The 23513-nt window shown below is 42.3% G+C and overlaps 1 protein-coding gene across 2 annotated transcripts in view; it reads right to left on the bottom strand.

The window, feature by feature from the left end:
* LOC123851370 (uncharacterized) overlaps positions 1–23513 on the bottom strand; it is a 423494-nt gene that overhangs the window by 286842 nt on the left and 113139 nt on the right. Inside the window, exon 3 of one of the 2 annotated variants that reach the window (XR_010406018.1) lies at positions 20517–23447. The exons of the other annotated variant lie outside the window; for it this stretch is intronic. The gene's annotated coding sequence lies outside the window, so the exon portion shown is untranslated. Of the gene's footprint in view, positions 1–20516; positions 23448–23513 lie in introns of those variants that run through there. 2 annotated transcript variants of the gene reach the window in all.

Here is a 23513-nt window from a genome sequence, read left to right as displayed (position 1 = left end):
GGCCAAAATGTGCAACAGAGGAGGCATCCTGTGCATCTGAGCTGCCTGAAGGCTACAGGGAGAAGCGGCAGGCTTGAGGGGTGAAGAGAGTTTTTATATTATGTGAAGAGACTTGTTTTTCCATACAGGGAAGGTGGAGAAAGCAAAAACATCCAGTTATCCCTTAATTCGTTCCCCATCTATTTATCAAGCACCTATCCCATGCTGTCAACTGTGGTGGAAACTGGACAGAGAGCTTGCCCTCTAGAGAAAGAAATAAAATATTAGCAGACAAAATAATTACATGCTACGAAAGAAAAGGCCAAGGAGTTATAAACGGCAATGCCATGAGGAGAGAGAAAAGGAGTTGATTTAAGGGGCGCCTGGATGGCTTAATCGGTTAAGCATCCGACTCTGTTTTTTTTTTTTTAAAGATTTTATTTGTTTATTTGACAGAGAGAGAGAGCACAAGCAGGGGAAGCGGCAGAGGGAGAAGGAGAAGCAGGCTCCCCGCCGAGCAGGGAGCCCAACGTGGGGCTCGATCCCAGGACCTTGAGATTATAACCTGAGACGAAGGCAGACGCTTAACCAACTGAGCCACCCGGGTGCCCCAAGCGTCCAACTCTTTATATCAACTCAGGTCATGATCTCAGGGTTATGGGTTAGAGCCCAGCATAGGTTCCGTGCTGGGTGTGGAGCCTGCTTAAGATTCTCTCTCTCCCTAGGGTCCTGGGTTCAAGCCCCGCATGGGGCTCCCTGCTCCGTGGGAAGCCTGCTTCTCCCTCTCCCATTCCCCCTGCTTGTGTTCCCTCTCTCACTGTGTCTCTCTCTGTCAAATAAATAAAATCTTTAGAAAAAAAAAAAAAGATTCTCTCTCTCCCTTTCCCTCTGCCTCTCTCTCTCCCCTCATCTCTCTCTCTCCAAAAAAAAAAAAAAAAGAGTTGATTTAAATAGGGTCCACAAGTTCTCTCAGGGAAGGACATTTCATTTGTGAACTAAAGGATAAGAAGACAGTAGCTGGTAGCCATGTGAAGGAGTGGAGGGAAGCATTTCTAGGTGGCAGGAATACCACCTGCAAGGAGTGTAAACAGTCGAAAGGCCCAGTGTGTTTTGATACCCATGAGTGTGGTGGGGTTGGTGGGTGGGGTATGAGGGAAAGGTTCTCATGAGGTGAGAATGGGACAAGCAAGAAAGGGCTGCTTCACACAGAACCTTGAGGTCACACTAAAGAATCGGGAGGTAATGAATTTGCCTGAGAGGACAGCTTTGGGTTATGAGGAAGCTGGAGCAGGAAGACCACAGAGGTGGTTCCCTGGGGACAGGTAACAAGAATGCTTACAGTGACCCCATTTTATGGGTCCCTGAAGGCAAAGGCATTTAAAGATTACCTGTTACAACATGGGACCGATGGCCGTGTTGAGCCAAGTCGCATCTAGGGAGATCAACCACTGGTAGGTTAAGGGTGGAGGTGGGCAGTACGGCAGGATGGATATGGGCAAAGCTATTGCCAAGTTCCAACAAAAAGATCAGGGTAGGGGCGCCTGGGTGGCTCAGTCGTTAAGCGTCTGCCTTCGGCTCAGGTCATGATCCCAGGGTCCTGGGATCGAGCCCCGCGTCGGGCTCCCTGCTCCGCGGGAAGCCTGCTTCTCCCTCTCCCACTCCCACTCCCCCTGCTTGTGTTCCCTCTCTCGCTGTCTCTCTCTCTCTCTGTCAAATAAAGAAAGAAAATCTTAAAAAAAAAAAAAAAAAAAAAAGATCAGGGTAGGACTAATGAAAACGAACAGAGTGATCACAGCAAGATACCCCAAGCAGGAACACTCTTTGGGACTTGGTGAGTAATTAGCTAAGAGAGGTCAAGGAGAAAAGAAGGTCAGAAATAATTCCAAATAATCCCAAAATTTCCCATGTAAATCATCGGGAAATAAATGGTGGTTTCCATAATATTCAGAGAAACACATAGTATTTACAAAGAAATCACTTTGTAGCAGAAAAAATCATAATAAAGATGACTCTTTATTCTCCCATCTTAATTAAGGTTTATTGAACTTATCACAGCTTAAGTAAGACCCATCATGAGGATCTGGAACCTGGCCCTCGTTGGTATGTACAAACGTGGCATTCGATTGTTCCCCCGGACTGTTTCAAGGTGATGAAAGACAAAGGGAGACGGGCCAGTGACGTGAATGCTACGTTTATGCGGGTGAACAACAAACGGCCCCGATGCACGCTGTAGGCGTGAACTCCAGTTGAAGAGAGAAGTGTGCCTCTGTGGTGGGGGGAATGGATGCACATGTATCCTTTCTTGCAGGACCTGTAGATCATCTGCTGCCATGGCGCCCACGGTGATCATCTGTGAAACGGGAAAGGAGCCTCCAGAACGTCCTAGGAAGGATGTCCTCCGGAAGCGTTCACTCTGACAGGTGGTTAAGTTTCAGAAGCCACACCCGTCATGCTAATTTAATAAACAGCAGGGAAGGAGTGCCTCGCCTACTGGCTCCCCACAAATTACGGGGCAAGTAAAATGCATCTGGGCCCCACACGTGCATCCTCTGTCTCAGGCAATCACAACTTCTTCTGAGGGTCTGACGAAAGCAAAGAAGAGCCAGGGCAGAGGCTTCCTAGGCTGTGGACATTCTCACGCTCGCAGGCGGCCCAGGGGCCCTGCACGAGGACAGCTACACTAAGTGACACAAGCCACGAAAGGACAGATGTTGTTGGACTGCACACACAGGAGGCACCCAGAGGGGTCAAATTCACAGACACGGATGATGGTCGCACACATTGGGAACGTAGTTAATGCCACTGAACGCACGCTGAACGTAAAATGGCAAATTTTAGGTTATATATGTGTTACCACAATTAAAAGAAAGTTTTAATACACCCCCCCCCCCAAAAAAAACTCACACAACAAAGAAGTCTTCAGTGAATTACTGGATAAATAAACTGTGGTACATCGGGGCAATGGGATATTATTCAGCGCTAAAAAGAAATGAGCAGTCACAAAAGCCATGAAAAGCCAAAGAGGAGCCCTAAGTGCAGAAAGCAAAGCCATGGAGACAGTGAAAGACCCGGGATTGTAGGGGTCAGGGGAAGGAAGGGATGAACAGGTGGAGCACAGAGGTTTTTTAGGACAGTGAAAATACCACATACCATACCACAATGATAGAACCATGTCATTGTACATTTGTTTAAACCCACAGAACATCGGGCATCAAGGGTGAATGGCAATGTAAATTATGGACTCTGGATGATAACGACGTGTCAAAATAGGCTCATCAGTTGTAACAAATGTCCCATTCTGGTGGAGGATGCTGATAACGGGGCAGGCTGTGCATATATGGGGGCAGGGGGTGCATGAGAAATGTCTGTATTTTATCCTCAGTTCTGCTGTGAACCTAAAGCTGCTCTAAAAAATAGCCTTAGGGGGCGCCTGGGTGGCTCAGTCATTAAGCGTCTGCCTTCGGCTCAGGTCATGATCCCGGGGTCCTGGGATCGAGCCCCGCATCGGGCTCCCTGCGCCGCGGGGAGCCTGCTTCTCCCTCTCCCACTCCCCCTGCTTGTGTTCCCCCTCTCACTGTCTCTTTCTCTGTGAAATAAACAAATAAAATCTTTTAAAAAAATAAAAAAATAAAAATAAAAAATAGCCTTAGTAAAGAAAAATATATCAATGAAAAAATCAACTTCTCCTTGATCTCCAGCATTGACTTAAATTAGCATCTTTGTGTTATGTATATAGATGCAAATGTAAACTGATTATACACTCCTTGATCTTTAGCATTATACAATAAAAGCAAACCAAATTTACAAGTTAAAAGCAAACAAAATCAATAAAATCCAAATTATTGTTAATTTAATGTGACAGAAGCTACTGTGTTGCTAAGACTGGATGCCTGCTTAGAACATAACTGTGGAGCCAGCTCCCAGGTGCAGGCGTGCTGAACTTGGCATACAAAACTACAGGGTGATGCGCTCAACTGCAATGGATCCCATCCTTATCACCCATGTGTGCTTCTCTCTTTCTGGAAGAACAAAGTTCATCCAACCAACTGTGTTGAAATCATTTGGTATTCTTTGGAATAAACGTATCATTGACGGACCTAGCCCATCTCTCTTTTTTTCTCACTACTCGAAATAAGCAAAGGACCTAGAGAATTGCAAAAACAAAGGTACTGAGACCTCACAATGAGCCTTGCATAAAGTTAGCCATCTTGATGATGCTGGGCATGCTTCATTCATTTTTAGATTATCATCAAAATGAAGACAAAAAATAAGAAGAAACAATATGGTAGAACATCAGCCAAATATCAAAAATCTGTACACTCTCAGACTGGATTCAATGACAGACCAGTATTGAACTATTTTCATATTCTTCCTGGAATATGTTCAGATGGGTTCAGAGGCAAAGAAATGGAAACAGAAGCTGATACAGGATTTAAATTCAGCTGTTATTTAATCACAGTGTGAGAAAATAATAACAATTTCTCCAACATGTTTTCCTCTCTTGAAAAAAGGATCAGGTTGTGTCTGCAATCCATTCTATCTTTAAAACTCTAGCTTCAATATGATAGTTTTTTGGTTGGTGATGCTATATATTAAGTATAATAAAATCTTAATTGCAATAAAATATTTAAAAACAGTGTTAGCATTATACACTAGAGCATGCACTAATTCAAATAACTGTGAAATAAACATTAATACATATTATGTATCAATGTTTTAAGTTTAGGCTTCTCCCAGCCAGCTATGAGTAGATTTTTGTACTTTCCTCAGCAGAGCTCAAAACAAAGTTACAGTACCCCCATTAGTGCAATCCTGAACTTAATAAATCAGCTGTACTTCTCTTATACATTTCCTGCGTGTCCCATAAAAATGACATAAATTGATACATACTAGGGATTTGCAAGTATCTTCAGGAAAGGGTGAGATATTAATATGTTTGTCTTTGCAGGCCACATGGGCAGCTATTCAGCTCTGCCATCGCAGCAAAAAACAGGTATAGACAATATGTAAATAAATTACCTTGGATATGTTCCAATAAAACTTTATTTATAAAAACAGGGAGCCGACTGAGCTCAGCAAAGAGCTGCCATTTGCTAATCCCTGGTACATATGAAGGACAAAATATGATAATGTAAATGTAAGAAAATGTAGAATAGTTTTGATACTCCTGTAATAGTTTTAGGATGTTGAAACACTGCAACTTCAAAGTTTAAAGCATCAGACCTTAATAGGAAATTGTACACATTTCTTAAATGTTTCAATGTATAGTATTCATGTGTATGAAAATTAACTTGATACAGTGCAAATATGTTTTTTTTCCTCATTTGGATTATGCCTAAACTTTGCAAGGTGAAAGCAAACAGGTAATCTAATTTCCTTTCAACATCTTCCTTGATATAAAGTTGAAGAGAGACTCAAGAATAATTTGGTGTCAATGAACAGTTAAACTTTCCACAGTATTTTTTCTATAATAAGCGATCTTAGAAGATAAAGATTTGATAGCCTTTTTGCAAAGCAAATTTAGTTTCTTTTTCAGAATTTTAATAGTAAGAATTTCTTTCTTCTCTTTAACAACAGTATTAATCTGCTTTAATGTAAGTTATTTCTTCAAGGTTTTGCTGCAATTGGAAGTTACACATCATCTTCATTCCACTGATAAAAACATGGATTTTCTGTCAGTTTAGAATAAGCATCAATGCAGAAAAAATCCTTATACAAAATACAGTGTTAGCATATACTAGAACGCTGCTTACTGTCTTAAATTATTGTAAAAGTAGACATCGATTTATAGCGAATAAAATGTGTTTATGTCATCTCAAATTCAGACTTAACTTAAAATCCAAGGTTAAATCAGCATGACAGTTGTGAAAGAAATTAAATTTTATTTATGGGTTATGTTTTTTGGCCAATGTTTTAATGAATACAATTTCAATCTTATGGTCAATCTGAAAGCATTTGACTATAAACAACAATAATAAAATCTTAAAAATAAACAGACCCAAAAGGAAATAATGAAGGACACTCCCCTAATTCACAAAGTACAGAAGATAAAAATGTTCCTAACTGTTCACCTTGAAGGGAAATTAAATTTGGGTCCAATAATCATACTGTTATTCAGAAAGCCTTTGGAAATGCAAGGGAAATTCTGACGCTGAACACGGAACACTTTTAAATCTCCCTGATAATATGTAATGCATGCCTCTTCTCTTAAGGGTTTATTGAGATTTAGGCAGCCTGGAAGATGAGGGAGGAATTAAACATCAACACTTTAGGATCATCAAGAAATTTAAACCCATCTATTCAATGTATTAACATACATTCTTCCTTCAAAGCTTCAGGTTTAGATTTAAATAATATATTTATTTTTATGAATAATCAACAATCCAAATAAATTTTATTTTATTTTTTTAATTTTTTTTTTAAAGATTTTATTTATTTATTTGAGACAGAGAGAATGAGAGAGACAGAGAGCACATGAGAGGGAGGAGGGTCAGAGGGAGGAGCAGACTCCCTGCAGAGCAGGGAGCCTGATGCGGGACTCAATCCCGGGACTCCAGGATCATGACCTGAGCCGAAGGCAGTCGCTTAATCAACTGAGCCACCCAGGCGCCCAAATAAATTTTATTTTAGTTCTGGTAGATGCTGACAAGGTACAGAATGACTGGGAAAACACAAACTAACTCCGAAAAATGAAAAAAAAATAGATTAAGTTATAAAATTGGGTCCTGTTTTGCAATATCCTAAGATCTCAGATTTGACTACAATTTTCAGGTAGCATCGGTACCAAAGATGAGTTTGAGATTCATGCAGAGAGACACAAATGATTGTCAGAAAAAATGTGAAGCAAAAATAAAAAAAATCCCTAAAAGAAATAGATGGGAAAAGCAGGATTTCTGCATAGATTTTTTTTTTTTAAGATTTTATTTATTTGAGAGAGAGAGAGCAAACATGAGCAGGGGTGAGGAGGAGAGGGAGAGGCAGAAGCTGACTTCCCACTGAGCAGGGAGCCCGACGTGGGGCTCGATCCCAGGACCCCGAGATCATGACCCAAGCTGAAGGCAGAAGCTTAACTGACTGAGCCACCCAGGCGCAGCTTCTGCTAGTTCTTAAATGACAAAGTTTTTACTCACCCCACCAAAATCATAAGATGATGTGTTACAGAATTTTTTACATACGGGATGCCTGGGTGCAGGTAGTAGAGCGACCGACCCTTGGTTTTGGCTAGGTCATAATCTCAGGGTTCTGAGATAGAGCCCTGTGTCAGGCTTCTCGCTCAGCACAGAGTCTGCTTGAGACTCTCTCCCCTCTGCCCCTCCCTCCACCACTTGCTCGCACTTTCTCTCTAAAATAAATAAATAGTTTTTAAAAAAGAATTTTTTTACATGTAAACAGTAAGGGATATGCTTGAAGTTCAGGAAAAATCAAACCTTTCTGGAAACAGGAATAACCATGTTCCAGTGCAACATAACTATGAATTATGCGTCCCACAGGCTGAGAAATGCTATGAGTCCAGTATCAGTTCTTCTCTCAATGAGTAGTGTTGATAGCATTCCTTTCCCACTTATGAGTCTGTTCTGTTTGTGGATCCTACGGTCTACCGTAGAATATTTCAATGGCTATGATCAAGGTGACTTTGCCCTATCCACATAAATTTCTCCATTGTATCTGATACTCTCCTGATTTTATCAAAAAGACTGTACACAAATTAAGTTTCCAAATAAGGCAACATAAGATCAATCATTTCAAAATAAATCAATACCACAGAATGAGCAAGGGGATTCGGGGTCAGAAGATCTGGGTTAAAATACCAAACTCTACCAGCAGCTGGGCACTTAGCAACTCTGATGTGGTTAGATTCTTTCTCTCCATGTCTCTCTATGAATATTGATCTGATCCAATTCCCTGGAAGGAGTTTTATTTTGTAAAATAAGATGAGATCTGTGAAAGTACTTAGCCAAAGGAGAAATCTCTATACAGCAACAGTCAAGGGAATGTAACATAAGAGGCGGCAGGATGGGAGGCAGAAGACCAGCTTCTAACTCTACACTTATATTTGACCAGCTGTGTGACCCCGAGGAACCCACACAAGGACAGCACTGTTGCAGAATCGTTGTAGATTTGGAGAGAGGTGAATCTGCCCTCAAATCCCTATTAACTGTGTACCACTGAACGTATTTGTTATCTTTTCCCTCAAAGTCCAAATTTGTAAAGAGTAGATGAAGAACCTTCAGAGGGTTTGTGTGGGAATTAGATTACATAAAGTCTGTAAAGCAAAGACCCCCAGTGATTGGTGCGAAGTAGCTTCTCAGTGACCGAACGTTCCCGTTGAATGTTTAGTACGTGAAGGTGCACCTACCAATCTGTGTCGGCAGGGGAAACCTTCACCAGGTCTTGCACATGTCAGCTTGGCTTTGCTGATTATTTCCCCTTCTGAAGAGGTCTATCCACCCTGCTGAATTCACAGACTATATTCATCCCTCAAGACTGAAGTCAAACTTCATCTTTCAGGCAGAGCCTTTGCTAGACTTCCTATCTTCAGCCAACTTCCCCTCTGAATTCCTAGGGCAATTACTGTCTTCAATTCATAATTAACTCCTGCCATATTACCAAAGCGTCACTCCCCCCAATTTTTAAAATTCTTACTTATGTATCGATTTATTGGATCTTTATGGTTTTTTTTCTATTTACCGCTACATCTTCTAGCTCCTCATAGTGTCTTAAGTAATGCAGGGCTCAAGGAGTAATTTTTTATCTCATTTGTTGTGATTTTTCCATGTGTGCACCTAAACTCATGGTCCTCATTTTGCTAGAGGCCCACAAAAATAGACAGAACTATAAAATACATATTTTACTTATTTTTCAGCTTTTATTTTCAAAATGCATTTGCAAACACTGCGTCATTTCATCCTCTACTAGCCTCAAAATGAAAGATATGTCAAGTACAGTTAGTTCCATTTTTTAAGGTGGGAAATTCATTCATCAAGAGGTGCTCACCAGATTTGAGCAACATTTCATAGAAAGGTCACTGTTGCCTCTGTTTGTTATCCCTCTTCATTTTGATTAAATTAACTTCTTGATTCAAAAATCACATTAAAGATAATATTTCTCATGATGAAAAATCAAAATACACATTAAAAAAAAACCCCTGAAACCAAGATTCCCCGAAGCTGGTCTTCTGCCTCCCATCCTGCCGCCTCTTATGTTACATTCCCTTGACTGTTGCTGTAGAGAGATTTCTCCTTTGGCTAAGTACTTTCACAGATCTCATATATATATGGTATATATGAGGTATATATATATATATATACCTTAGTATTTCAAAAGAAAAATGAAAACATTTAATTTGCATATTCAGACACCTGTGAACACTGACCTATTTTTTTTTTTTTTTAAAGATTCTGTAGTGTCTATCTACAGACCTAGCATTATATATTCTCTGATTTGAAAAGCAGGGGTGAGTTGGCTATAGTCATATAACTGTGGATGCCGCCAAGCTCTGTGTGCGCGTGCGTGCATGCGTGTGTTATTTTCCACTGGGGACATTTAGACACTTGACAAATTAGAGTGTTCTTTATACAATATATTACTGAGTTTGACCACAGCAAATTCCTTACCCAAGAGCTCTTCTGGAGCACTTTTTCCAGTCTTGCTGAATCTCGTATCTAGTTACTAGTTCAATATAGGCAAAAAAAGATGCCGATGTTAAAAAAATAAATCTAACAGTTGCAGAAATAATTAAGAAGGTCTCTTGGCTATTGATCAGTCCCACAGCTGTGCTCATAGTAACTGAAAGACCATTTCTGTGGGGGGCGCCTGGGTGGCTCAGTTGGTTAAGTGACTGCCTTCGGCTCAGGTCATGATCCTGGAGTCCCAGGATCGAGTCCCGCATCAGGCTCCCTGCTCAGCAGGGAGTCTGCTTCTCCCTCTGACCCTCCCCACTCTCATGCTCTCTCTCTATCTCATTCTCTCTCTCAAATAAATAAATAAAATCTTTAAAAAAAAAAAAAGACCATTTCTGTGGGAAAGAACTACCTCAAGGCACTGCATGATACAGAGATGGGAGATAAAATAAAATTTAGATCATTTGAATATTCACTTGCTCTGACCATACTGGAATACAAACTTGAAATGACTAGTGGCAATGAAATTTAAATGTTCTTAAAAGTAACACAGGCTTTTTTTTTTTTTTTTTAGGGTGGTAGAGGCATTAATTTAGCAAATGCAGTAAAACTCCTTAGTTTGCATTTTAATATCTCCTGAGGTCAGAATACAGCAAAATCATTTCAAAACTTATGCAAATTAGTATTTTGATAGATCACCTTGTTAGTATGATTCAACCATGTCACAACAGAAGACGTGGTCAGATGACAGCATTAAGTTGCAATAGCCCTTATTCATCAAAAATATCTTAAATTACTCATTCAAAAAAGGGGGAAAGATGGTTCTAATCCTTGTAAGTGATGAAAATACTGTATCTGATCACTTTTTCACTGTCAGATTAGCCTATTTTTACTTCAACGTGAGAACAAATGCCAAATGCTTAAACAAAGAGATGAAATTAAGTGAGCCGGGGGTCGCCTGGGTGGCTCAGTCGGTTAAGCGTCTGCCTTCGGCTCAGGTCATGATCCCAGGGTCCTGGGATCGAGTCCCACATCGGGCTCCTTGCTGAGCAAGGAGCCGGCTTCTCCCTCTGCCTGCCTCTGTCTCTCTCTGATAAATAAATAAAATCTTATATATATATAAAAAAAAGAAATTAAGTGAGCCGGTTTTCAAGGAGGCAAGCAAGTACCCCTGTGCATCTCCACATGGGAGGGCCTGAGTACAACACATTACTGATTAATGTGGAAGGAAGGAAGGAAGGAAGGAAGGAAGGAAGGAAGGAAGGAAGGAAGGAAGGAAGGAGCACTTGTATAGCTCCCTGATTAAGGGACACAACACCCTGATTAAGATGGGAGGGAACAATGTAATACATTCTAGAGGAGCACCATATCCAAAGTTTTAAAGTAGAACATTTTTCAGTTAAAGTATAGGCATCATTTACTCAAAATCATGTTCATATTTAGAACACAGGGTTTAGCTAACGGGACTGGATGAAATGGACTCTTCCTATATGATTAATGCAGCTACATACAGATTTAGTAGTTTTTTTTATGTGCTATCCTGGGAATATTTTTAGGATTTATAACATTATTTATATGAGACAATGTGTTGTGAATTCAAGCAACCACTTACAAATGGACTGTTGGAAATTTCCTAATATAATAAACACATCCTCAAGACAATATACAATGTTGCTTAGTATCTGCAGGAGTGTTTTATTGTCCACTGAAATTTTTACCTTCAGTGATAATATGACTTGCAGAGCCGTGAGGTATTAAGAGTAGGAGAATGATTATCGAGGCTGAAACCCTTATGAAACTGGTGAAAATTTGCCAATGTGTTTGAATTTTTAGGAGTTATAGGAAATAAGAAAAATGCCTACTAGGTGCTTCCCCATATGTGATAGGAATATGGCAGAACTGGAAAATGACAACCACGTGCTCTTATCTTGAAGGGCCACAAAAGACCTATTTCAGTGGAAGTCTGGATCAAAAGGCACTTTAGAACCCCGTTCCCCACTGGGTACTGAAAGAGAGATTACTGCCTTCTATCTCAGCACTCAGCCAGGCAGGCATGGTGTGATTGTCACAGGTAACACCAGACTGGTGATGACTAGAAATTTAAACCTGCCCCTTTGGAGAAGGTGAGTTGTCCTAGATACTTAGAAGCCTAACTCAACACAGAGAAGATGGGACCACGGAGGAGAGTCAGCCAGGTGCACGAGGAAAGTCAACAGAAGTTATGCAGAATGGACAAAGGATTGGCATTGAGGTTAAAAACTTAGGTTTTGGGATGGATTGATCACGAGGGTACATTCAGACTCTGCCACTCCCTGGCTATGCATCCCATGCCATAATTTTAAACTTCTGACTCTGACTTTTTTCCTTATGTAAAATGGGAATAATACTTTAAACTTTATAAACTCGTAGAGGTTAAGGGGATTAGGTGTCCTAAGTATCTGATGCACCACAGGAACTCGTGTTACTGAGCCAAGTAATGTTACTTGATGAGAGGCACCCAGAGTCTCAGCCATCACTGTACCAAAGCAAAGTGGAGGAGGAGGAGGAGATGCAGGGACAGGGGGCGGACAAGAGGCATCACACGGCTCTTGAAGGACACAGCAGTGCCTCAAGGCATTAGGCTTTGAATCCCTCCCCCGACCAGCACCAGCACCAGCACCACTACCAAAGTCTGCCTCTAGATCGCTCACAAGGAAACAAATTCGACCCAAAGGGAAGGGAGCTATACCAGTACACCCCTCAGAGGGCCCCCCTGCTCCTTCCTTTCCAACTACCTGCAAGCCCTTACCATCAACACAGACATTTGGAAGATGCTTACTAGGGTTGCTCACCCTCAAGGCAAGGTCTGGGAGACTTCCAAGTTTGGGGAGTTTGGGGTTCGAGGGAGGACAGTGATGTCATAGATCACGGATCACTAGAACCAGAAAAGGCAGGTGGCATGTCACAAGAGAGGGACAAAATAGAATCTGTTTATTACCTCACTTGCACAAAACCACGAGGACTTGATGCTAAGTACCCCAATGCTCTAAAGATAGAACGCAGTTACGCTTAACACAGAGGATTAACTGGCCCAACCGAGGCAAAAAGACAGCTGCAGAGACCAGGACCTCAGCTCCACCAACAAGGGAGACACCCACACACAGAGGACACATTGCCAGTCATAGGGAAATAAACCTACTATGTCCTGTTTATGTACCAAATGCTTACGCACTTCTAATCATTAACATGTTTGGCTCAATCTTTTCAAAACTGCTATAATATGTAAAAATTGCTTCTGTTCTTTATCAATGGCTGTTTTGCCATCTGAAATTACATGGTAAAGGTAAATTCCTATTAACTAAGACAGAGAAGCTTAAATAACTTTGGTGTTCCAAAGATTAAATTGCTAATGTATGTATGTTTCTTGAGTTTTAAGTAACTGAAACCCAACTTTGATTTCTGTGATTGCCCTCTTTTATCTTTCCTTTGTTCACAGTACTCTCTCAACTCTAATGGTAGCTGGTTTGATATCTAAGCCATGAATACAAAGAATGCAACATCCATTTGGTCATTCAAGATGGTGGCAATTGGATGGAGACTTCCATGTGGATTCATTACTTAATACTTAACCTGCAGTTGCTTTTCTGCCAAAACATTCTTCAACACTCAAAAAAAATTAAAAATGTATGGTGATATGAAAAAAAAAACGGATACAAACACAGCTCTTTTCAGATAATCTGCTGCCATATTTTCATGTTTACCTACGCTGTTCTTGCTCCATCTGAGTAGAGGGGTTTATTTTGTTTATTTTGTTTAAAGTAGGCTCCACACCAGCATGGAACCCAATGTGTGGCTCAAACTCACAACTCTGAGATGAAGACACAAGCCGGGATCAAGAGTAGGACTCTCAACTGACCGAGCCACCCAGGCGCCCCAGAAGTAGAAGATTTAACGAGCTTCAGAAAGGTGAGAATAAACCAGACCAGACTTCCAGAGATGTAATTCTTTTCACCTTTTCCAAAAGTTGGAAGAGTTTCCTCAGATCAATCAAACAGCTGCAGTAATTAGGCATGACAAGGTTTCATCCACATACTCTTTTGTCTAATGAATTCCCAAATGGTGCAGCGTTGATGACTTTTAATTACCAGACCACCCACAGTCACTCACATTCACTGGAGATCATCTATCTTTTCCCTCAAAGAAATGAACATAGGAGCAACAGGACTTAGTCTAGATTTCTAGTCTTAGACTATGACACATCCAGAAGAACAGTGGCTACATTAAGTAGCCACAACATGAACAATGCACTGTTTTACTTTGCTAGTGGATCAGGTTTAAGCTGTTTATCTCTATATATGGTACACAGGGAAAGCATTAATCAACCTCAAGGCAGCTCACAAAAACCAGCAACAGAAAAGAAATGGAAAGCCAACTCTTGTATAAATATTTATCAGCATACCTACACATGCCTAGGTCTATGGAATTCACGTTGCTGCATATGAAGTGTTTCAGTGAGTTGGCTGGTTAATCTTCTCATCAATCATGACTCAACAGCATGAAAATGTCTCCACTTTCTAGTTACTCTTGTTCCTGCCCCCTATTTTGGCTATAAAATTCGCTACTGGCTGAAATTGCTCCGTCAGCTCAATGACGGTTTAGAGAAAGGAACCATGAAAAGTCCAGGAAGGTGAATTTATAGCAACACAATGGAGGCCGAAATAAACGGATCATGGACCGAGTCCTCTGCTCAGAAACAGTACCGGGGCGCTGCTGACAGTCACTCAGGCCCTGCTTTCAACAAGAACTGGGTGCCTACCCGAATCAGACCTTGGAATCTACAGACCATAATGCAGGTGTGTCCCGTCCAGCTCTCACAGAAAATAAATTCCAAATCACTGTGGCCCATCCATTTGAATGGGTGATCCTTGTAAGAGCTTCTCTGTTTCAAGAAAGCTGTTTTGTGTGATGTCCCTGGTTTGTACCCATAGACAACTGGGTCAGGTGTGATAAGTCATCTACACGCCGTTGACACGAAGTGATTCTCCATCCAGCTGCTGGGGTGTATGTCTGCAAGCCTGCTTATTCTCAATCACTTATGCGAGATAAACAGGCCAATGTTGTCGAACCCTCCACTGCTGTTAGCCAACCAATTATTCTCAGCTCATGTGTTGGTTTAGTGACTTCTTCTGAGCACTGACGTTCACGGGTATAGCAACCATTTTTCCATCTGCCTTGGTGGTGCTTTTCCAGATTGTTGAGCCCCCCTCAACTTCTGTAAACTCACTCACAATCCTGAAATACTTCTGGTATGTTCCCCCACAGAGGAAAACTTGTTAGGATGATAACTATTTCTGTATATGTTTAGTTTCAAAGTATTTCACAAATGAAAAGAAATGGCAATTATTTTGCTTGTAAATCTAAGTAAGAAACTGAGAACACAGTTGAGATGCATTTCAGTGCTCAAAAAGGAGCTAACTGGAATGCTGATATAATACTTACACTAATTCTCCACTGGGCATAAAAAATAGATTGCTCATTGAAAGTTCTACTAAACAATCATCCATAAAGTATGGAGAAGACATGGTTAACTAGGAATACAAGAAATTCTTTTGTTGGTGGTTAGCAACTGAACGTAATCCACTAAAGACGACATACGGTTTCATTCTACAATGAGTCTACATCAGGGTTTCTCAACACCAGCAGCATGGATACTCTGCACCACATACAGAACTGCACTGTGCATCACAGGATGCTTGTCACGAGGAACCGTCCTGTGCATTAAGAGATGTTTAGCAGCACCCCCAGTCTCTGCTCACTCGATGCCATGATCATCGTCCCACTCCAGTGTTGACTACTGAAAATGCCTGCAGACATGGCCGATTGTCTCCTACAGGACAAAATCATGAAGAGTTGAGACCACTGGCCGATATGAATAAACAACCGGGAACGTCAGAGTTGTACAGCGACCAGTTAGACAGTCAACTGGTTAGTAATTCACGAATCTGTTCAACATGTACTGAGCACCTTTCTCACGCAAGTACAGATGATGTGACGGTGAACGAGACATCTCCTCTCAAAAGGCGTCTGTTTCCAGGGAGGGCAGACAGACAAATGCTGCAAACCTAGTCACTGCAGAGGGGGGAGGTTGGCATCTGAGCTGTGAAGTTGTTCAGGATGCTCGTGGGGAGCCACTGAGGGCTCTTAAACTGGAGATCCCCTAACATGACCTGACCTGTATTCCAGAAACTGTGGTTGGTCTCTGCGTGCACATGGGCTGGAAGAGAACAAGCCTGGGGCTCCAGCAAGGTAATCACGCTGTAACTGTATCTCAGGGAATGGGAAAGGGGATGGAGACAAGGGGGAAAAAAGTCCTGAGAAAAAGCTGTGGGAAAATGCAGGGTCACTGATGGGTGTATGTTGGGGTGGGAGTCGCTGATGGGAAAGAAAGAACCACAAAAGAATGGGTCTTCCTGTCCTGGCTTTGGCATGGCTAGATGATGACCTTTGATAACCTTGGAGAAAAAAAAAATAGGGCCTGAATGGGGACTGCTGATGTGAGTATGATGTCTTAGTGGTCAGATTTCTCTGGACAAAACACACCAAAAACCAATATATTCAACATTTATAAAATTAATATTTAAATCATTGAAATGAACTCGATAGTCTGACAAAGTCTCTACGAAGTTGGATAATTTTTGTAAATGAAATAAAACTTATAGACCTATAAAATCTCAGGTTCTCAAAAATTCCATTATCTTTTGTGAACTTGGTAAAATGCTTTTATGCCTTTCCTCTTAAATCCATCACTCAGTTGTATATTTCATATTGGAATTACGAGACAAGATGCTTGACTTTTTATTGGGCACTGTTGTCTTAAATATTGCCCTGATTAAATCCCCAAATCAGTGCAAAATGAGTCTGAGTCCTATGGGTTCTTAAAACGAACGCATCTACACTCTTCAAGTCCAGCTTGCTGAGGGAAGGGGCACCTGCTTATCTAAGGGGTTTTTTGCTAAATCAGGCAATTTACTCACGTCCCTAAGTACGGCACGGTGTCCTCTCAGCAAGCGGGGATTTAATGTGAGACAGATTCTCTAGATGTCGTCTTTAATCCCTCATGCCCTTGGAGACACACGGCCTCCTCTCCACACTCTGTGTGCGCTCAATCCGCAGACTTCATCTGAGCTGCAGACCACCTCCTCTCCCGCTCTGATCGGGAATTACAACGCCCCATTCTAGTTCCTTCACCCGGATAACTGAGCCATGAACTGACTGTTAAATTTCATTCCCCATTCTTTACAGATTCTTTCTGTTAGAGGAGCCACCACTCCTACAATCATCCAAGGGGCCAGTGATTGGATTCTGTGTATCTCGCAAGGTTGTGTTTGGATCTACTTTCCAACCCAAACATCAGGCTAGAGCCAAGGCCATAAAGCAGTAAATTTCATTATCCATACGATGAGTGTGAGGTAATTAAAAATGTTACTCTTTGGAGGCTGTTGCCCAGAAATTGCTGAAACATAATTTTCAGTTAATATATATATGGGTTATGTAACAATACGCCCAAACTGTACCAGAAGTATGATCTTAAATTTTTGGTCAGTCTTTGCATAGGTAAGTGGATTATTTAACAATACACCCAACCGGAGTGCCTGCTGGCTCAGACCGTAGAGCAGGTGACTCCTGATCTCAGGATCATGAGTTCAAGCTCCATGCTGGGCGTAGAGATTACTTTAAACAAACAAGCAATACACCCAACTGCTACCAAAAGTATGAGGTTATTGTATTTTTTAATACTTTATCTCAGGAAAAAAAGGAAAAATCCTGTCTTTTAGCAAGTTCATGTTTCCACAAATAAGCAATATCCCAAATATATCATTTTGTATAAATATCTGGGCATATGGCAGTGCCTTTATAAATAAAATTGCACATGATTCTCAGGTTTCTGTCTTACTATCTAAGACAGAGTTGTTCCCCAGCTGAGATCAGGAACAGAAAAAGGAGGGTAGATGGAGGATGGAACGGATGTTGTTTGGGACATGTTGAATTTAACAAGAATTGCATTAAATCCATAAATTATCCTTTATGTCTTTCAAATATCCACTCCTTCCTTCCAGGCAAAGAGAGTAGAATGAAGGCATACCATAAAATGACCCTATTCAATATTTTAATGATGGATGCCCGCCCCCAGAAGTGAAATCCTCCCCAATTTGTCAAGAGCTACACTACAAACTTCCAAAAAGTACTAGAGAAGGGGGTAAAAAAACAAAAACAAAAAACTAGTTCATTTGGAAATGAACAGGACCGACTTCCAATTATTTATCTATTTTCATCACCCTAGAACATACTGGGCATCATTAACTTCTTGAGACTTTTTAGTAACAGCCTTACATTCAGAGAGCTGCAAAGAAAAGCCTGTGGGGGTGGAAAGGGGGAATGGTGAAGCGAAAGGAACAAGTAGGTGAGTCTGAATGCCCTGCATGAAGGGAAGACTGCAAGGCTCCTCTCCAGCTTGGTGCATCCCTCCACTCCACAGGGCTAGAGAAAGAGAGGAGAGGGAGAGAAGGAGAGAGGAGGGAGACAGAGAAGGATGGGGGGAGAGGGAGGGGGGAAGTAAGGGAAGGGGGAGAAGGAGAGGGGAGGAGAGAAGGGGAGGGAAAGGGAGAGGGAGGGGGAGAAGGAAGGGGCTGGGGAGGGGGAGAAGGAAGGGGCCCGGGGCGGGGGAGGGGGGGAAAGGTGTAAGAGTGGCAGGGTAGGAGGGAAGGAGGGGAGAAAGGGAGGGGAGGGGAGGAGGGAGGGAGGGGAGAAAGGGAGGGGAGGGGAGGAGGGAGGGAGGGGAGAAAGGGAGGGGAGGGGAGGAGGGAGGGAGGGGAGAAAGGGAGGGGAGGGGAGGAGGGAGGGAGGGGAGAAAGGGAGGGGAGGGGAGGAGGGAGGGAGGGGAGAAAGGGAGGGGAGGGGAGGAGGGAGGGAGGGGAGAAAGGGAGGGGAGGGGGAAGGAGGGAGGGAGGGGAGAAAGAGAGGGGAGGGGAGAAGGAGGGAGGGAGGGGAGAAAGGGAGGGGAGGGGAGGAGGGAGGGAGGGGAGAAAGGGAGGGGAGGGGAGGAGGGAGGGAGGGGAGAAAGGGAGGGGAGGGGAGGAGGGAGGGAGGGGAGAAAGAGAGGGGAGGGGAGAAGGAGGGAGGGAGGGGAGAAAGAGGGGGGAGGGGAGAAGGAGGGAGGGAGGGGAGAAAGAGGGGGGAGGGGAGAAGGAAGAGGGGGAGGAGAGACAAGAGAAAGGGAGAGTTGAGTCTTCCCAGAGTTGACACTCTGTTGTCACTTAGAAGCACTTTTAATGTTCAACACGTTCTCATTAGCAGATACTCTCACTGTAGACTGTATACATAATCTTCGGTACAAGTTTAATATTCAGTAGGTCTTATGAGTCCTGAGAATGACTCAAAATGCAGATGAGAACATCTCCTCCCCTTTTTCACCGAATGCCAAGATTTCAGGGGACACATGGTAAAATACAAATGAAAGGCACTAGATATTTTTCAATGTTATGTTGGAATAAAGCAGTGGAATCATAATCTTGGAATTTATATTGATTCCTACTTCCTGTATTTCAGAGTGGCACGTTACACACAGGAATGCGCAGGCATGTGGACACACACGCACATACACATGCACACGCGTGCACGCACACACAGAGGAATGACCTCTCACCTTCTCTAAATGAAGGCAACAAATCTGGTTCTCTGGAAAGTAAGATTATGCAATTCTGCGACTACAAACAATTTTTTAAAGTTTAGAAATTCTTCTTTTAATTTTTTAAAGATTTTATTTATTTATTTGAGAGAGAGAGAGCACAAGTAGGTGGAGTGGCCCAGGCAGAGGGAGAGGGAGAAGCAGACTCCCCACTGAACAAGGAGCCCCACGTGGGGCTCGATCCCAGCACCCTGGGATCATGACCTGAGCCGAAGGCAGACGCCTAACGACTGAGCCACCCAGGTGCCCCCAAAAGCTTAGAAAAATTTTTTTTTTAAGATTTTATTTATTTATTTGAGAGAGAGAGCACATGAGAGGGGGGAGGGTCAGAGGGAGAAGCAGGCTCCCTGCCGAGCAGGGAGCCCGATGTGGGACTCGATCCAGGGACTCCAGGATCATGTGAGCCGAAGGCAGTCGCTTAACCAACTGAGCCACCCAGGCGCCCAAAGCTTAGAAACTCTTAAAGACTCAAATATACTCATGTGAGTTTTGAATTTTCCAGAATGAATTATAATATGTGCTATTTCCCAAACTTATATGACCTTTTTCCCTCAAAAAAAGTGCCTTTGGACTATGTTTTCCTACACGTTGAGCCACTGCTATGCTGTGCCTGTCAAATCAATTTCCCTTGTTTTCATTGACCAAGTAACTTCACGTACATAAAAATATGGTATGCTGCTGGGGCTGCTGGATTTGGCAAATAAAAGCACAGGATGTCATCACATTATGTTTAAGATTCCGATCAACAGTGGCTAATTGTTAGTAGATGCACAGCACATGCGTAAATTAAAAACACGTTTATCTGAAATTCAGATTTAACTAGCTATCCTGCATTTTCTCTGGCAATCCTAAACACTTAAGAAGAAAAAGCTCAAAGAGTTCTGGCATTTAGTGGGGAAAATACAAACTTAAACTATCTGGAGTGGGTGTAGGCAGACTACCATCTATCGACACCATTCTGAAAACCTGAACCGTCTATTAGTTGCCCCTGAATCTTCGTTCCACTCTGTCCTGGATGTATATGTTCCTTTAAAACAACTTTTGCCAGTTTTTTTTTTTCCTTTTTATTTACTCCCTCACTGAGTTGTATCCCCACATGATAAGGAATCAACCATAAAGGAATTTTAACGGCTAGTACTAAACTTCATACTTAAAAAAAAAAAAAAAAAAAAGCAGTGAAGCTCTTTTTTTTTTAACTGTAAAGTTGTACCTCAGTGGGACAAGAAATAGCTGATAAAGGCCAAAAGAATTCATCATGGGATATTCTCAGATGTATCTGATGGCGTTATACTTCAGTCATTATTAACAGTTTCTCCAAATTTTCTTTTTTCACAGTGACTAGCACATCATTATTTTTCTTAAGTAATGAAAAGCTGGGAACCTTGCCAAGAGTGATCTTAACAGATGCCATTTTATCATTTCAATGAATGCCATCATTTTTCACATTCTGGTAATTATGTTTCAGCCGTAGAATTCATGCTGAGTACAGCAATCCGCTGCTACACAATGGACCCCCGAGATCATTAACCTGAGAGCTCTCCCCGTCCTGGGGACTCGGGGGCCGCGGCGCACCTCACCTGTCACTTGCTTTTTGGGAATGCGCTGTTTCCCATGTTGTGCTCCATTTCCACTCACCTTTTCACTCATGCCCCACACCGACTTACTGTGGGGAATCATTAAACTCTCGGTTACCTTTTGGGAAGATGAACTCTTGGGAATATTGTGGAATTGGAGAAAATGGACCTGAAGCTTGGATCTCATGCTCACATGCTCACTCTTGAACTGAACCATAATAACCTTCCCAAGGAACATCAAGAGCATACAAGGGCACACTTGGTTTGAAATGTTTGTTGAGAATGACAATAGGTAATATGTGTCTCATCTTTCTTCAATAAACGGAGACCTGAATCCATGCAGCCTGGATATATAATGATGTCTTCAGTGATATTAATCCATTTCTTTGACATACCAGCACATTCACAAAAGGAAAATCTTGGCTTCTCATAGTTCATTAGGCCAAATGGATGATTTTTCCCCACAGCAGGGGATTCGTACAACATGCAAACTCAGTCCCAGATTGGCCTAGACGCTGGGAATAACACCATTTATACCTGTCAGTCTTCTTTCAAGTGAGGACGGAGGGAAAAGGAGCAATCACACATCCAGAGGTACTCCTCTGTGTACTTAGGAGACCCAAAGGAACCCTGTGCTCACATAAAAGCCCCAAGCTTGTGGGCACTGGAGGTGACGGTCCTTTTCCATTCTGAGTTTCATTCATAACCACGGGCCGTCATTCCCATTCGAAGGCACTGGAAGGTCAGTCTAGGCCAAGTGACCTTTGGACAAAGCTTTGCTTTTTCAGCCCTCTCTACATGGGAGGTCACTACTGTGTGGACACACCCCACTGGCCAACAGCAAGGGATCCTTATGTGTAGAGGGAACTGAAGCTCTTTAAGGAGATAAAAGTGGAAGCAAACTTCCAACCGACAAAGGTTGAATGTCCTAGAGACACGGGAACAGTAGGAACCATTCAATTAGGAAGATGACTGGGTCTTCATTCCCTTTTTTTAACTTGCTCTGAAAATTACTAGGATGTCTTCATTAGCTACCCTTTCAAACTGGCCAATTTGAGAGAATTCTCATCCGGAAAGCCACTCCTAAGTGTGGGTTATGTTAGACGCTTCTGATCTGAAACATAAAGAACTGTTCTCCTTTCGACACAATTGTGTTTTTAAAAGTGAGGTGTGAATGCCCAGGGTTTAGATTCCAAAAGCAAAGAGATGAACTTCTCCTAGAACAGGTAGGTAAAAAGAAAAATCTATCACAATCTTCAAATTAGAAGTTGTAAATATGAGGACGGTGTGGGGGTCATAAGCACACCTATTCACAAATCCTTCATCAAGCTGCGAAGGAAAGAAGGAGCATTTCTCTGCTCACAGAGCTGACAACACCGGGGAAGCTGATATTTCTCCCAAAGCAGATGTTTCTCAATCCTTGAGGTGCAGGAAGAAGCTATTCATGCTAATAAATGAACAATCTCTGAGATGCTTCTAGTGATACCATTCCCTGGGCACCCAGAATATAAAAGGTTTCCTCTCCTGGCACCCTGTCTTTTTCATTTTTGTTCCTAAACTTCAGGTCCAAAGGTTTAGAAAAGACAGATGATTATTTTGCATTTGGATTAATTTGGCTACATCAAATAAAATTCATCTGCAAATCTGATGCTTTCTATGGTTAGAAATAAAATAGATACCAGTGGAAACGCTGAAAACTAAAATATACAAGGCTGTTTGGGCCTGAACATACCGTTTCCAAATTAAACTTTATGTGTAAAAATGAAAGATTCATTTAGCATGTATAAGAACGATCTCTTAGAGCTTACAGCAATGTATATGCTGGTTCCATCTATCCATCTATGCATCTAAGCATCGTGACAGCTAAAAACATAACAAGACCAACATCAGACTACGTATCACTCACCCTTCCTAGTAATAAATGTTTCATTTTTGTAAAAATTTTATTTTAATGGGCCAAGATCTGACTTAAGTTTATTCAGGCACTTGGTTCTTCTCAGGTTTAGAAATCTGCATCATAAAACACGTACAGTTGTAGCAAATAATCGTACGGCGTCTCTGTGTACAAATACCCGGGTACTGCTTCATGATGCATAGTCCCTGACGCTGGGGGAAAGGCAGGCCAGTAGTTCCAAGCAGGAGGCTTACCGTGACAAAAACACTCAAGGGCGTCTGTAAGGGAGCCCAGTGAGAAAGGAACAGCCTGTATCTCAACAATCCCTTGCAAGAGTAATACTGGGTGTGGGGTCAGCAATCATTCCCTTTGATTCTAAAATACAAAGTGCTCTTTGTGAGGAAGGGACAATGCCCGCAAGGAATGTACAGAGGGGTGGCTGCCGATTTCACAGGACGGAGCCCTTGCTGCGGAGAGGCAGGCACTTGGTCAGTGACACCGAGGCGGGTCCCGGTAGTGCTGGGGGCCATCATCTTGCAGGCGGCGGCCCGGAATACATCGCCCTGGGTTAAGGTGGTTGGGTCGTGGCTACGGTGGAAGCATTACACTGCTATCTGTGCCTTCCATCAGGGAAAGAGGAGAATTCAGCTGGATGCCTGTAACGCAACCCAATAAATGTGTCCATCAGAAAGCAGACACCCACACTACCATCCCACGGCTGC

The sequence above is a fragment of the Mirounga angustirostris genome, unplaced genomic scaffold (genome assembly GCF_029215605.1).
Source record: "Mirounga angustirostris isolate CCGP_5_RB_7025 unplaced genomic scaffold, mMirAng1.0.hap1 SCAF_11, whole genome shotgun sequence".
Lineage (NCBI taxonomy): Eukaryota > Metazoa > Chordata > Mammalia > Carnivora > Phocidae > Mirounga > Mirounga angustirostris.
The sequence above is the reverse complement of the archived record's forward strand: the minus strand, read 5'-3'. Positions and strand labels throughout refer to the sequence as shown.